At 44.9% G+C, this 14,333-nt stretch overlaps 2 protein-coding genes across 4 annotated transcripts in view; one reads left to right on the top strand and one right to left on the bottom strand.

Annotated features, from left to right (window-relative positions):
- The window catches only part of HRAS (HRas proto-oncogene, GTPase), an 88,324-nt gene extending 85,226 nt beyond the window's left edge, over window positions 1-3,098 (bottom strand). The window contains exon 1 of one of the 2 annotated variants that reach the window (XM_073554419.1): window positions 2,759-3,098. The gene's annotated coding sequence lies outside the window, so the exon portion shown is untranslated. The remainder of the gene's footprint in view (window positions 1-2,758) is intronic. The other variant, XM_073554420.1, reaches the window with a different exon arrangement.
- A 4,670-nt stretch (window positions 3,099-7,768) lies between these two features.
- The window catches only part of LRRC56 (leucine rich repeat containing 56), a 94,300-nt gene continuing 87,735 nt past the window's right edge, over window positions 7,769-14,333 (top strand). For both annotated transcript variants that reach the window (XM_073554418.1, XM_073554417.1), the window contains exon 1: window positions 7,769-7,882. The gene's annotated coding sequence lies outside the window, so the exon portion shown is untranslated. The remainder of the gene's footprint in view (window positions 7,883-14,333) is intronic.

Genomic DNA, 14,333 nt, shown 5'->3' with positions numbered 1-14,333 from the left:
GGATGGGAGAAGAAACAAGCAATGGCGGGAAGCATGGCAGAGGTGAGGAAAAGAAACCAGCAGCATCGGAAAGCATGGCAGAGGATGGGAGAAGAAACCAACACTGGCGGGAAGCATAGCAGAGAATGAGAGAAGAAACCAGCACTGGCAGGAAGCAAGGCAGAGGTGAGGAGAAGAAACCAGCACTGGCAGGAAGCAAGGCAGAGGTGAGGAGAAGAAACTAGGACTGGTGGGACGCATGGCAGAGGTGGAGAGAAGAAACCAGCAGTATCGGGAGGCAAGGCAGAGGATGGAAGAAGAAACCTGCATTGGCGGGAAGCATAGCAGAGGATGGGAGAAGAAACCAGCACTGGCGGGAAGCATGGCAGAGGTGAGGAGAAGAAACCAGCACTGGCTGGAAGCATGGCAGAGGTGAGGAGAAGAAACCTGCATTGGCGGGAAGCATGGCAGAGGATGGGAGAAGAAACCAGCACTGGCGGGAAGCATGGCAGAGGTGAGGAGAAGAAACCAGCACTGGCTGGAAGCATGGCAGAGGTGAGGAGAAGAAACCAGCACTGGCTGGAAGCATGGCAGAGGTGAGGAGAAGAAGCCAGCACTGGCTGGAAGCATGGCAGAGGTGAGGAGAAGAAGCCAGCACTGGCTGGAAGCATGGCAGAGGTGAGGAGAAGAAACCAGCACTGGCTGGAAGCATGGCAGAGGTGAGGAGAAGAAACCAGCACTGGCTGGAAGCATGGCAGAGGATGAGAGAAGAAACCAGCACTGGCAGGAAGCACGGCAGAGGATGAGAGGAGAAACCAACACTGGCAGGAAGCACGGCAGAGGATGAGAGAAACCGGAACTTGCGAGAAGCATGGCAGAGGTGGGGAGAAAAACCAGCACTGACGGGAAAGCAAGACAGAGGTTTGGAGAAGAAACCAGCAGTATCAGGAAGCATGGCAGAGGATGGGAAAAGAAACCATCACTTGCGGGAAGCATGGCAGAGGTGGGGAGAAGAAACCAGCGCTTGCGGGAAGCATGGCAGAGGTGGGGAGAAGAAAGCAGCACTGGCAGGAAGCAAGGCAGAGGATGGAAGAAACCAGCGGATGAGAGAAGAAACCGGCACTTGCGGTAAGCAAGGCAGAGGTGGGGAGAAGAAACCAGCAGTATCAGAAAGCATGGCAGAGGATGAGAGAAGAAACCAGCACTGGCGGAAAGCAAGGCAGAGGTTTGGAGACGAAACCAGCAGTATCAGGAAGCATGGCAGAGGATGGGAGAAGAAACCAGCACTGGCGGGAAGCATAGCAGAGGATGAGAGAAGAAACCAGTACTTGCGGGAAGCATAGCAGAGGTGAGAAGAAACCAGTACTTGCGGGAAGCATGGCAGAGGTGAGAAGAAACCAGAACTGGTGGGACGCATGGCAGAGGTGGGGAGAAGAAACCAGGACTGGCCTTGGAATAGTCATTTGACACACAGAGCCCTCAACCGGCTTGCCAAAAAAAAAAATTCCAGCGTTTTTCGTGGGTAAAACGGTTGTCCACTGCCAAAAATGTTCTATTAAGAGGCAACCTAAAATTGTACCAACCACACATTATTTTTGGCCACTGGATTAAAAACATTACTTAAAAGTTGGGATTCATGAAAATGTAATACATAATAAGTTAACAATTGCACATGGATGCCGAGATAAAAAAAAAAAAATTCCTTTACTATAAAAGGGTGTATTCACATCGATAACCAACATTACGGTTCTCAGCAGGAGCGGACACAAACAGAAGCCGGCTCTTGGGCAAGAATATTATGTGGGCCCATAGCTCATCATAATGCACAATTTCACTTGCTTTGGAGCTAGTAGTGGTCCCCTTATCTTTTGGGCACTTTTGGTATGTCCGCCCTTGGTTCTCACAGAGGCTGTCGTGTCAATCAGCTTTCCAAGATTGAACACCAAACAAGTGACACTGTCATGCATTTCCTACTGACATCATATCACATATCTAGGCAATTTAGTATTATTATGGGACTCAGAAAATTATGTTACAATCCCATTTAGGAGTCGTAATAGTGGCAACAGTCACACGATTCTGCAGGTATGTACCCAAAGAAACCTTAACAGGAGGCAATATTGGAATTTTTTTCCATTTTGTATATAATATTTAATAAAAACTACTGTTCATATTTTTATATATAAAAAAATAAATAACTGTACACGCCAACAAGGGGCCACATATATATATATATGTATATATATATATATTGGCTGAACTGAGAATCACTGGTTGACACTTTGTCCATAATACAGTACGGAACCTTATAAACAAAATATTTGAAAAAAGGGAGGTGCACAAAGATTATAAAAAAAAAAAAAAAATGTAAAAAGAAAATCAGTAATAACTGCTGAGACGACATCCAGGAATCCTCGTTCTGTAGGTAAATTGGTCGCTATCGGGGCGCTAAATGCACAACACAATTGGGGTATCTATATGGGAGTCCTATGGGGGTACCTAATGAGCACATGGAGGGGGGTGAGAGCCCACTCCGCCCATGCACTTTCATTCTGGGAGTGAGGTCACACTAGGACTGGATGAGCTCATTCATGCAGAGCTGCTGTCTGGAGGTGCAGTACCCAACTGATTCATCCTGATACATTGTATCACATCGTGTACACAAGTCAATATTTACCACTACACAGATGCCCTGATACACTGCATCACACAAAGAAATCAATCTGATCAAAAGCACAAATGGCAGAAGATATTGCAGCTACAGATATCAACCACTCACCAGAGGTTCCTTGCAAGGAGCCCACCACAATAGGGGGAGAAGCACCCAGCTCCTGGCACTGGAGGAGGGGGATGAGTCTTGAAAAGTTTCAGCAATGCAAAAGTGGTGATGTCAACAGAGCAGCCTGCAGGATGTGATCCCAGCACCCTGTGAGATCCCATGCGATGGGGGGCTGCAGAGTGCAGATGAATGGGGGAATCTGGGCGTTGCTGTCTGTGCAGCTGCTGCATTGACTGCTCTCTGCTGCTCTGGAACAATGTGTGCAGCCCACGCCCAGGGAGCTGCTGGATGAGACGCCCATTGGGGGGAGGCAATCATCAGGTGCACCAGAGCTGGTATTGGGTGAGGGGGAGGACAAGTACGGAGAGACCCCGCCTGCAGCACAGTGACCATGAGGCTGCTGCATCCTGGTGACAACTGCAGGTTGTGGACGGTAGGGTCACACATGGAGGTGAGATGTCTGCAGGTCTCTGTTTCATCGGCACAGACATTGCAGAAATCCATCTACAAAATATTATACGTTCCTACTATAGCGCCATCATATTCCTCTGTCCCCATTGGGGCTCACAATCTAGCTTCCCTATCAGTATGTCTTTGGAATGTGGGAGGAAACCCACACAAACACGGGGAGAACATACAGACTCCTTGCAGATGTTGTCCTTGGTGGGATATGAACCCAGCACTGCAGTGCTAACCACTGAGCCATCATGTCAGCTAGGCTTGGACTGACCAACAGGTGAACAGGAGAATCCTCCGGTGGGCCCCTCTGCAAGAATGGACCACCACCTCTTATATGAGCACAATATACTCGAATCACTATGTACAGATAAAGGCAGCAACTTATTCATTTACCAATGTACCCTGCTCATTTTTATATCAATCTGTGATTGAGGCTATTGTCACATTTGCTTGTAGCCCAAAAGCGGGGCCCTTGGCACCCCAGTCCGACACTGATGTCATCCCATATATACTACAGTGCTGCTAACCACTGAGCCTCCGTGCTGCCTCAACCTCAGATGAATGGAGCTGATTTTAGTGGCAGAATTCAGTTTTGTATGAACTTACCCTAAGGGTGCTGCGTTCACATTTCGCCTAGGCACCCCTTCAGTGGTCCTGTCAAGGTTTACGTCTGGACCCCGGGATTCGGATGTATGCGCCGATAGGGCCATAGACCATAATAGTGCACGTTCGCCGTGCCGTTGGCGCATCCATCCGAATCCTGTTTTGTCGGGGGGGTGGGTGTTCAAACGCAAGCCCTGACGGGGCCAAGGAATGGCTGCCTGAATGCAATGTCAAAGCACCCTAAGAGCTCATGCAGATAGGGGTATAAATCAGACGGGTGCCGTGTGATTCTTCATCGGATAGCGCACTGACCCATATTATGCAATAGGTCTGTTTGGATGAACGTTTTTTACTTGGTCCGATTGTCCTTGAGTAATAAAATCGCAGCATGCCCTATTTTCTTCCAAGTCTCGGATGAGAGCCGCCCATTCAAGTCTATGGGTACGTATTAAATAAAGCCAACACAGAACGTCCGAGTGGCATTTGATTTTTTCGGATACATTTCTGTTATAAACCTATGAAACGGTATTTGATCATGTATATTTTTAAAATTAGCTGCCGTTGATGTATGAATACAGATTGCACACAGATGTAAAAAAAGGACACAGGGATGAAAACTATTTTAAAATCGTCCGAGTTTTCTAGATGAATCTTGGAGGATTTCTCACGCGCTCCTCCGCAGGGGCTCATTCACATGCCTGTTTTTGTAATATGTGCTGTCAGTGTTTTTCACTGATTTTAGGCTCATTCGGACGTCCAATTTTCACATACAAGCGCTGTTTTCCACGGATGTCATTCATACCTGTGTGATAGCCCATGGTACCATCCGCATGTCATGATTTTTCGTGGAGGTGAACGGAAAATCGCAGAGACGTCAAATTTTGATCCGACGGTTACGTCAAAATGGCCAATGCCATCAATGGATCTGTGAAAAAAGAAATCGGATGTCACTCGGACGACATCTTAGTGTGGTCCATTTTTCATTTACTGTCTGAAAGGAAAAGGGGGAAAAACTTATTTTTTTTGTTTATTTCTCCACGTACAATAAAAATGGACACTAGGACCATACTCTTGTCAAACTCTGATCAAAATATTGATTCATTTTTTTCATACATGAGAAAATCAGATGTCTGAATGAGCCCTTTGGGTACAACTCGATTGCAGGTATGGGCTTAATCTACAGGTTAGGCTGCTTTCAGACATCTAGCTTTTTGAATCTGGCATGATGCGGCGAAATTTGGAACAACCAGATCCGGTACCGGATCCAGTTTTGTCCCATAGAGTTGTATTGTCGCCGCACCGTGCCGGATGGGTATGCGGCGTTTTTGCAAAAAGTAGCCGTCCGGCGTCTGCAAAAAACGTTCGCTGCAACGTTTTTTGACAGTGCCGGACCGGTTTTTCTCAGAGCGCATGCGCGGAGACTCTGAGTCTCGCGCTGCTCTTTTAAATGTGGGCGCCACCTTATCCGGCCACACAGGCATCCGGTGTCTCCGGCACATCCCGGATCCGCCCCTACGGCTTTTCGCCGCACGGCGCCGGAGACACAAAGCCAGATGTGTGAAAGAAGCCTTAATTGTATTCTAAAGTCATGTGGCCACCGCGCTGAAAACCCGGTTGCCAGGAGGAAATTAACTTTATTGCCCCTGGCCGACTCCGGCTTTCAGTCAGAGAGGCACGGCCGGCTATAACCACGCCCTAGCACTGACTGACAGCCAGCTCTGATGCAGATTAACCCCCATATCTGCAGGTAAATTACATTTTTTCACATGACAGGATCCCTTTAAATTACAATTAATTATTGAGAGTGAAAAATGTAACAATGTTTGGCACACGGTCTTAATAAACATTTCCTATTGTGTGCTGTCTTCAGCTCCTATGGAGGTTTATATATTTCCCTATTGTAGCTGCTGCCAAACAAACCCTGATCATGCAGATGACAGTTGGAGCTGCCAAAGAGAGAGGAATGGAAAGCGGCCATATTGAGGAAAGCAAAAAACGGAAGAAGATTTTCTCATATAAAACAAAGGCCCCACCGATAATAATAATAATAATCAATGTGGATGAGAAATAAATGATACTACTCAAATCAAGCTGGTTGTAAATGAAAAAAAGAATTGTTTACCATGTAAAAGTATAAGGCTGGATAAAAATGTAAAAGCGCAATAGGGTCTTATCTAAGAAATAGAGGAAACAAAAGGTAAGTATACCTCATGGTGAAAAAGCGTCCCAAAAATGCTCAAAAGATGGAACGTATGCATTCCTATTGAAAAATGACTTGCTGTCATGTTGAGGCTTTCTTTTGCTTTGTGTTATCAAAGACGCCAAAATATTAGAAGAAGTGACCGGACCGTTCTGTGTGCGTCTCCTCCTTGGACGACACTACAAACTACATAGAAAACAGCCTATGGGGAGCCCAGAAAGGGTGAATAGAGACACCGTGACGTTTTAGAAATGCCGGCGTTTCCTGAAGTGGATTCTTAAATAACTCAACGGGTTTGGACAAGTTTTAACCCCGTTCCAAGGTTGGGTGTAATAGTACGCCCACGTCAGAATCCCTCCCTTTGATGTGGGCTCTGGCGGTGAGCCCACATCTTTCCCGGCACATGTCAGCTGTTTTGAACAGCTGACATGTGCCTCTAACAGCCGCAGGTGGAATCGCGATCTACTTGCGGCTGTTAACTTGTTGAATGCCGCTGTCAATCTCTGACAGCGGCATTTAACTCACGCTTACTGGAAGCGCGCCAGAAATCCCGCCCATCGTTGACCCTGTCTCGTGATCGCGGGTCACCGATGGCTTGGCATGACAATCAGAGGTTCCAGCAGACCTCTATAGTTGTCTTAGCCGGATTGCTATGAGCGCCGCCTGGTGGTCAGCGCTCATACCAAGTGAGCATTTCTGCTACATACAGGCGATCTGATCACCATCTTATGTAGTAGAGCCGAATAGACAATTGTAGCTTTTAGTCTCCCATGGAGACTATTGAAGCATGCAAAAAGTGAAATAAAATGTTTTTAAAAATATAAAAAAAAATGAAAAACATATAAAAGTTCAACTCACCCCCCCTCTCTCCCCATTCAAAATAAAACACTAAAAAAATCAAATATACACATATTTAGTAACGCTGCAATAAAATGCAATAACGGGCGATCAAACGATTGTATCTACACCAAAATGGTATCAATAAAAATGTCACCTCGGCCTGCAAAAAATAAGCCCTCACCCAGCCCCAGATCCCGAAAAATGGAGACGCTACGGGTCTTGGAATATGTCACAATTTTTATTTTTTCTTACCAAAGGTTTGGATTTTTTTTTTTTACCACTTAAATAAAAAAGAACCTAGACATGTTTGTTGTCTGTGAACTCGTAATGACCTGGAGAATCAGAATCATAATGGCAGGTCAGGTTTAGCATTTAGTGAACCCAGTAAACAAAAAACAACTGTGGAATTGCACTTTTTTTCCAATTTCACAACACTTGGATTTTTTTTCCGTTTTCCAGTACAGGATATGGTCAAACCAATGGTTTTGTTCAAAATTACAACTCGTCCCTCAAAAAACAAGCCATCACACCGCCATATTGATGGAAAAATAAAAAAAGTTATGGCCGAGGGAAGAAGGGGAGCAAAAAACAAAAATGCAAAAAACAAACTAGCTTTTCAGGAGTCTGGGAAAGCTGGAGAAATGGTAATGATAACCATATTGTTCATAACACACCTTTGGAAATTCATATATAAGAAAGAAATAATTAAAAATATATATATATATATATGTGAGTGTTAGGACAATAAAAGAAATACAACTAAATAAAATAGCTGTAATAACTTTTTCTTTCCCTGTGATGAAACAAGGGGTTAATATTTTCTGCTTCCTTACACAACTAAAGCCACAAAGCGAGCCCAGTCTCCAATTACCTTAGGGCCCGAATGTTTAGTTATGCTAATTCCAGCTTTTTGTTTGCCCCGTTGGCCGTTGCTGTGAAACAGTCGCCCATGGCAACGCGGCCTGGTAATGCAGCAAAGCCTTGGAGCTGAGAAAGTGACTGCAGCGTCCTGTAATACGGAGGTAAGTGCTATAGGGGGGGATACGGACCGAGGGCAATTGTAGTCGGACAGATGTAGCAGGGCCGTGTTTGTGCTTTGGAGCAATCCATCTTGGCATCACCGTGTAGGATCACTGCTCCTGTGTCTCTAATGCAGGATATCATTACACTGCAGCCTAAAGAGTTAAATCCGCTTCATCCGCACAGTCCGTACATCTGACCCTTAATTTAAGTTGCATATTCGCCACCGCCTTGTATGTTATTTTTTCATCTATATTGCCCCCATAGTTCATTTATATACAGAAGTGGTGACGGGTTTCTATTATACTTCCCCTCGGATTGTTCCACTCCTGGTTTTGGCTTATAAATACTGAGGTAAAATACTGACCAAACACTGAATGTGTGAACGCGGCCTAAGGACTCATTCCCACGTGCGAGTGTTATCCATGTCTGTGATTTTATGCGGACCCAGCGCTGTCCATGCAAAATGACAGAGACATGTCCGATGTTGATGTGGGAAATGAAAGCCTATGGGTCCGTGAAAAATCGGACAGCACTCTGATGCCATCCAAGTGCTGCCCGTTTTTCAATGACTCATAGATAAATGGAGAAGAAACCTTTTTTTCCCCCATCAGAGTTAAAAGACTGATGAAATTCTGATTAAAAAAAAAACACTGATGAAATCTTGGATTTTTTTTCTCTTATAAGAAAATCACTCGTGCGCATGAGCCCTAAGGGTGCATTCACATTGCATTTAGGGGCACGCTCGGTGGCCCTGTCCGGGCATATGTCCGAACCCCCCGCAAGACGGATGCAGACCCACAGGACCCACTAAATGTTAAAGCACCCTAAGGCTTCATTTAGATGTATTTTTCATTTGTCTGCTGGATCCGAGTTCCATCTAGTCTTGGTCCGAGTGTCCATTTTTACACCAGCACAGCATCTGATTTTCATTTTTCAAATACAAAATCCAAAAATTCCCAAATTTCTCCTATCAGACTGCAGTGGGATCCATGTCCTGTACTTTTTTTGCACTGAAAAATTGATTTGGCATATTTGATCCACAACTTGGATCAAAAACACACATATTTCCACTTTTTTTGCAGACACCCAGGTCCAGATTCATCAAGATCTTTGTGCATTTTTTTCTGGATTTAAAATAGTCCCAAGGCCTCATTTAGATATCGATGACTTTTCTCACTCATAAAATCTCGGACCGTTCTTCATCAGTGTTTTGGATCAGGTTTTCAACAGTGTTTGATCTGTGTCTCAGGTTTTTCCTTTAACGATTTTCGCCTATAAAAAAATTAATAGATGAATGACAAAGCTTCTGTCACACAATGTGTAGGAAAGGCTAAGTGCAACACGAATGGATTAGGGAGCGAGAACCTATAGAAGGGGGGAAAGGAAACCCCGAGACAGATCTAACATCACCCTGTCTGCCCTATCGTCCGTATATAGGTTGCACACCTATCGCCAAGCAGGATACCTAATTCCTGCCTGTCCCTGGTTATAAGCCCTGCATTGGGAAGGACAGGATTAACGCTACTCAATCCCCACTACCACTAAAGACAGATGGGATACACAAACAAGGGGGAACACTTAGCTTGAGTAGACTCAGAGAGAGACACGGCCGTCCTCCAAGCCACAACAGGGAACTGGAAATAGAAGTATCAATTGCTCTTACCAGCAGCAAGCTGGAAGTTATGTACACCCCAGTCCAGGTGTGTCAACTAGAGCCGGGGGGAGGATGCCACTGGGTCCTAAAGTCAGAAAGCCCAGGAAGAAGTCAGCACAGCAATCTGCTGAGACCTTCTGCAGCCAGATGCAGAGCGACGGTCTGCAGCCTTTGACACACCTGTGACAGCTTCTCCCATACATTACAGGGTTAGGGTACTGTCACATTCCGGCACCCTTTCGGTGGCGTAGACTATAAGGAGTAAGGGTTCTGGTTGTGAAAATCTTGACTTCATCACGTACGTAATTCATGGACGTCTGAATAAGGCCAGATAGTCACTTTGTGTCTTCTTATTTATTTAGAGCCTTTTCTAGTTAATATTCTTCGATTTGTCTGTGGTTTATTTTTTTGTTCGACAATGTGGGCTTGGCTTTCCTTATCCAGATTTTTCCACCCAATTTACCATTTGCAAATTTTCAGAATGTCCCAACATTTCTATGCTAAGGTGGCTCCAGTACCCTACGAGAGAACCAAATCGGTTTAATTTTATCTTTATGCTTTGAAACACGAACATGGAGCATTTTAATGGATCATGTGATGTTTTGCGCTAAAAAGGTACATAAAGGGGAAAAGAAAAAGCTCAAACAGTCAAAAAGACACAAAAATCATGTTTCAGAACAAATGGCAAAAGCATTCTTTTTAGCATTTTTGTGTCATTCTTTAGCATTATGTTTTTTTTACATTATGTGTACTATAGTGTGTGGCTTTCACGGAGAAGCCACCTGAAGAATGGTCAGATTTCTTCGTTTAACCACTTCACTGCTTTTGAACCTTAAAGCGGTTTAAGGGAACCTTCATGCAATCCAAAACGCATTCCCAATATTTAGAGAACAAGAGGATAGGAGGGTAAGTTGAACTTTTTATTTTCTGTAAATTGTCCTTGAATCACTGATAAGCTCGAACCCAAAGGGTGTGTGAAGACCACGTCTTTTTATGGCAAATTCCACCCATGAAAACCACCTGAAAAAGCGCTAACTAAACGCTCAAAAATATGAGCACGTGCATCTTTATGTAAAAACGACTTGCTGTCCATACGTTCAGTCTTTTGAGCGTCTTTTGACCGCTTCGGATTTGCAAAGACACCAACCGGTTAGAAGATGTGAGTGGACCATCGTTCAGGTATTTGCCGCTCTATACTTTATAACCGAAGTCAGTAGGCCTCATTTGGAGGTTTTTGCCAAAGCTTTTGTTTGAAAAACGACTAGCGGGTTCTTTACTGTTGAATGGAGTTTAAAAAAAAAAAATAAATCTGAAAAAAAAAACAGTAAAATGGGCACCATGAAAATGTTGGAAAAAAATGTAAAAGAAAAAAAAAAAAATTTAAAAACCTTGAAAAAATGGTCAGGAAACTACCAAATAGGATCCTTCAGGAAGAAAAACGTTGATGTTTCCTGTTGTGTCTTTCTTGGTCTTAAAAAGCTCGACGGTTTCAAAAAGACGATGTGTGCACAAGTCCTAATGGTTATTTCTATCACGCTTTGTCATTTGCATTTTTTATTTTGCTTTCAGTCCAGAATAAAGCAGAGAACGGGACAGGAATAAGACATTTCCATCTCAAAGCACATAACAGAGATTTATTGTAACCACTGAGAGGAGGGAAATTATGCAGCGGCGTTGGCGATGTGAAAAACATCTGCACTGATCAGGTTTTCTTGCTGGTACGTAGAAGACATGACTGAGACATTTCCTGCTCAAGCTTATTGTAGAATCCAGGCACAACTAATCGCGTCCAATTAAGATGCCATAAGAGACTTTTTATTATTATTGGACTGGTATAACATAATATACATGTGTCCTGTTGGGTTTTAACACTAGGAGCACTTATTACATATCCATAGTATGATAGGTTGGGTTCCCACCTCTATCACCCCTACTAATCGGAAGAACAGATGGCTTGGCTCTTTCTGTAATTCCTACACAGTAGGGTCAATGGAGGGTCGGACATACAACCATATATCGACTAAGTGTACAGATAAAATACATAATAAAATATTGTTCTGTGTATGAGGCCATATTCGTTCAACAGTAATATTTCTCCATAGCTTAGTGCTGCGTTACATATTTGCGGTGTCACAATGATTTGCATGCTTACCAATCACCTCATGTTCAGACATGCCTACTAATCCTGGCTAGCAAATTACCTTTGTTAGTCTCTTATTGATGGGTGCTATGATTATAGTCAGCGACAACTAGTCAGGATTAGTGATGAGCGAGTATACTCGTTACTCAAGATTTCCCGAGCATGCTCGGGTGATCTCCGAGTATTTGGATGTGCCCGGAGATTTCGTTTCTGTCACCACAGCTGCATGTGGGTCGCCTGCCAGGGCAGTGGGGTACTCAGTACTGGGCCGGTATCTCAGAGGGAAGTGTCACAGTAGCGGTGACCCGGTCCGTGGCCCTTGGCGTCCATGTAAAAGGGGTTAAGCGTGGCTGATTAAAGTTTATAAGTGGATGATACGTGATGCCACCTGTGGTGATCGGCAATGAAGGGGTTAAGCCGATGCAGGCAGATCCTCTGGGACAGATGGTATAAGGCAGCAAGATGTAATAGCTCCCCACAGGTGGAGCTGTGGTCTCAGGGCAGTGGCAATAGGTGTTGAGGAAGAGGGTGTAGTGTCTGGCACAGAGATGTAGAAGTGCTGGAGGGTTTGCAGGGAAAAATGCAATGACACAACAGGGTGCAGTTTCCGTTACCTTTACTGTGCTTTGTAAGTGCAGTCCAGGGTCCAGATTACAGATGGAACAGAGACTGGCCAGCTTGCAAGCAACTTAGGAATCTCTCTATGCAGATGGGTTGTGTAGTCTCCTTTCTAGTGCTTTCTGAGGTACTTGTAGTACTGTGCTACACTGAAGTTCCACTTGCTTGTTCTCTTTTAGAACTCCCTCGTGTGGCAGACAGCTGTAGCCTCCTTCTTCTGGCTCACACGTTGCTGTTGTGCCTCCGAGTCTTATGTGGGAACAGAGCTTTTACAGCTTCCTATTCCTCCGGTTTCTGCTGCAGGAACATCAGTATCCGTACAACTTCGGAGACCGGACTCCGGAGCATGCGCTACAGCTTGAAGTGAGCCTGAACTCTGCTCAGTCCTCCAGCTCATCTCCTCACGTCCACACACGTTTCCCTCCTCACACGAACTGACCTAATTTCCCCTTCCTGGCCCCCAGAGAGCAGCTCCTCCCCCAGTTTTGGTTCAGAACTCCCTCTGCTGGCCTGGAGTGGGAACTGTGCTGTGTGTGGCATTTACCTGATAGAGAGACCCTTTATTGCTTCCAAGCATGACATCACACTCCCTAGGAGGAAGGTAATGCCACTGTGGCGACCATACTCCTGGGGGCGCCACATTCCGCCCTAGTGCAATTCAGTCCTCCCGGACTGAGAAAACATGCAAACATATAAACAAATGAACAATTGTACCTGTTTACAAGATTTCAAAAATGAAAAATTACAAAAACCAAAGCTCAAAAATAGTCCTTGTGATGATTATTATGTACAAGATAGTTTTGGTCACACATAGTCCTGTGGCCCAATTTTCCATTAAAAACAAAATAAGATATTCAAAAAGTTCTTACAGAGTCTCTGTAGGCACATAAGCTTGAAAAGTTGCATATTTACATTTTAACATTTACATTAGTTATTTATATACGAAACCTTATGGGTGGTATACCTTGGGTACTACGGGCAGACCTACAATACGTAGCACTGGTGCTGTTGGGGACCTTGTGGGATGCCTTGTGTTAACTACCACTGGTGTAGTGTGTGTTGTACTGGCTACACTACTGGTGGTTCGGCGTAGCACAGGGATACTAGATTTCCTAGGACCACTTCTACTCATTGTGGGCATGGCAGATTGACCACTGGCAGGGTGAGAATTCTCTTGTTCCACTGCTGGTGTGGCATCCGCTGCCTGTATTTGCTGGTTTTCATGGTGGTCTTGAGTCACTTCTTCTTGCACTACCAGTTGGGGAAAGGTCAAAACTGGCACCACTATGGCTTGATTTGCTCTAGTCCAATTTGCAGGGAATTCTCCGAGTACAGTGTTGACCTTTTCTTCTTCTTCCTCTATGGGCTGAAGGTTGTTTTGCTCTTCCATTCTGTCCTTTAGTTGGTCAGGGCACATTTTCAGATGATCTCTCGATACTGCTGATGAGGTTTCTCCTCCATCCTTACTGATAAGGCACACCTTGGTGTTGTCAAAGTTTGATGGTAGGACGGTGTAGGGTTCAGCTTCCCATTGGTCATCCAATTTATGCATCCTTCTTTACCTCTTTAGGACTTGTTCTCCTGGTGACAAGGGAACTGCAAGGGGCATGTTGATTGTAGTTATTTTCCTGTTTTTGTCTCGCCTGAGTTAGACTTGTCGGGGACACCGCACTGAACTTGCTCACTGAGCCAGGGCGCGTGTCCTGAGTAAAGCGAACAGTGCTCAAAGATACCTGTGGAGCGGGCAGCAGCCGAGTAGATGCGTACTTCAGAGCCGCAGGACCTGAAGCACGTGACTGCTAGGGGCGTGGCCTAAACTCCACAGAGCTAGGAGCTGCAAGATAACTCCTAGCAGGGTAACTGCGAGACAAAGTTACCAGGGGGCATAGACAGGGAGAATAGTCAAGACATAGCCAATGAGTCACACACATAGATAGCTGCAAAGGTACAAGGGGGGCGAGCAGAGAGTAGTCAGGTCACAGGCAATGAGTCATACACAGAGATAATAACGCAGTACAAAATCAACAGGCAAACTCAC

Source organism: Dendrobates tinctorius, unplaced genomic scaffold (genome assembly GCF_039654945.1).
Source record: "Dendrobates tinctorius isolate UK_male_01 unplaced genomic scaffold, ASM3965494v1 ptg000211l, whole genome shotgun sequence".
NCBI lineage: Eukaryota > Metazoa > Chordata > Amphibia > Anura > Dendrobatidae > Dendrobates > Dendrobates tinctorius.
Note: the sequence above shows the minus strand (reverse complement) of the source record. Positions and strands in the feature narration are given on the sequence as shown.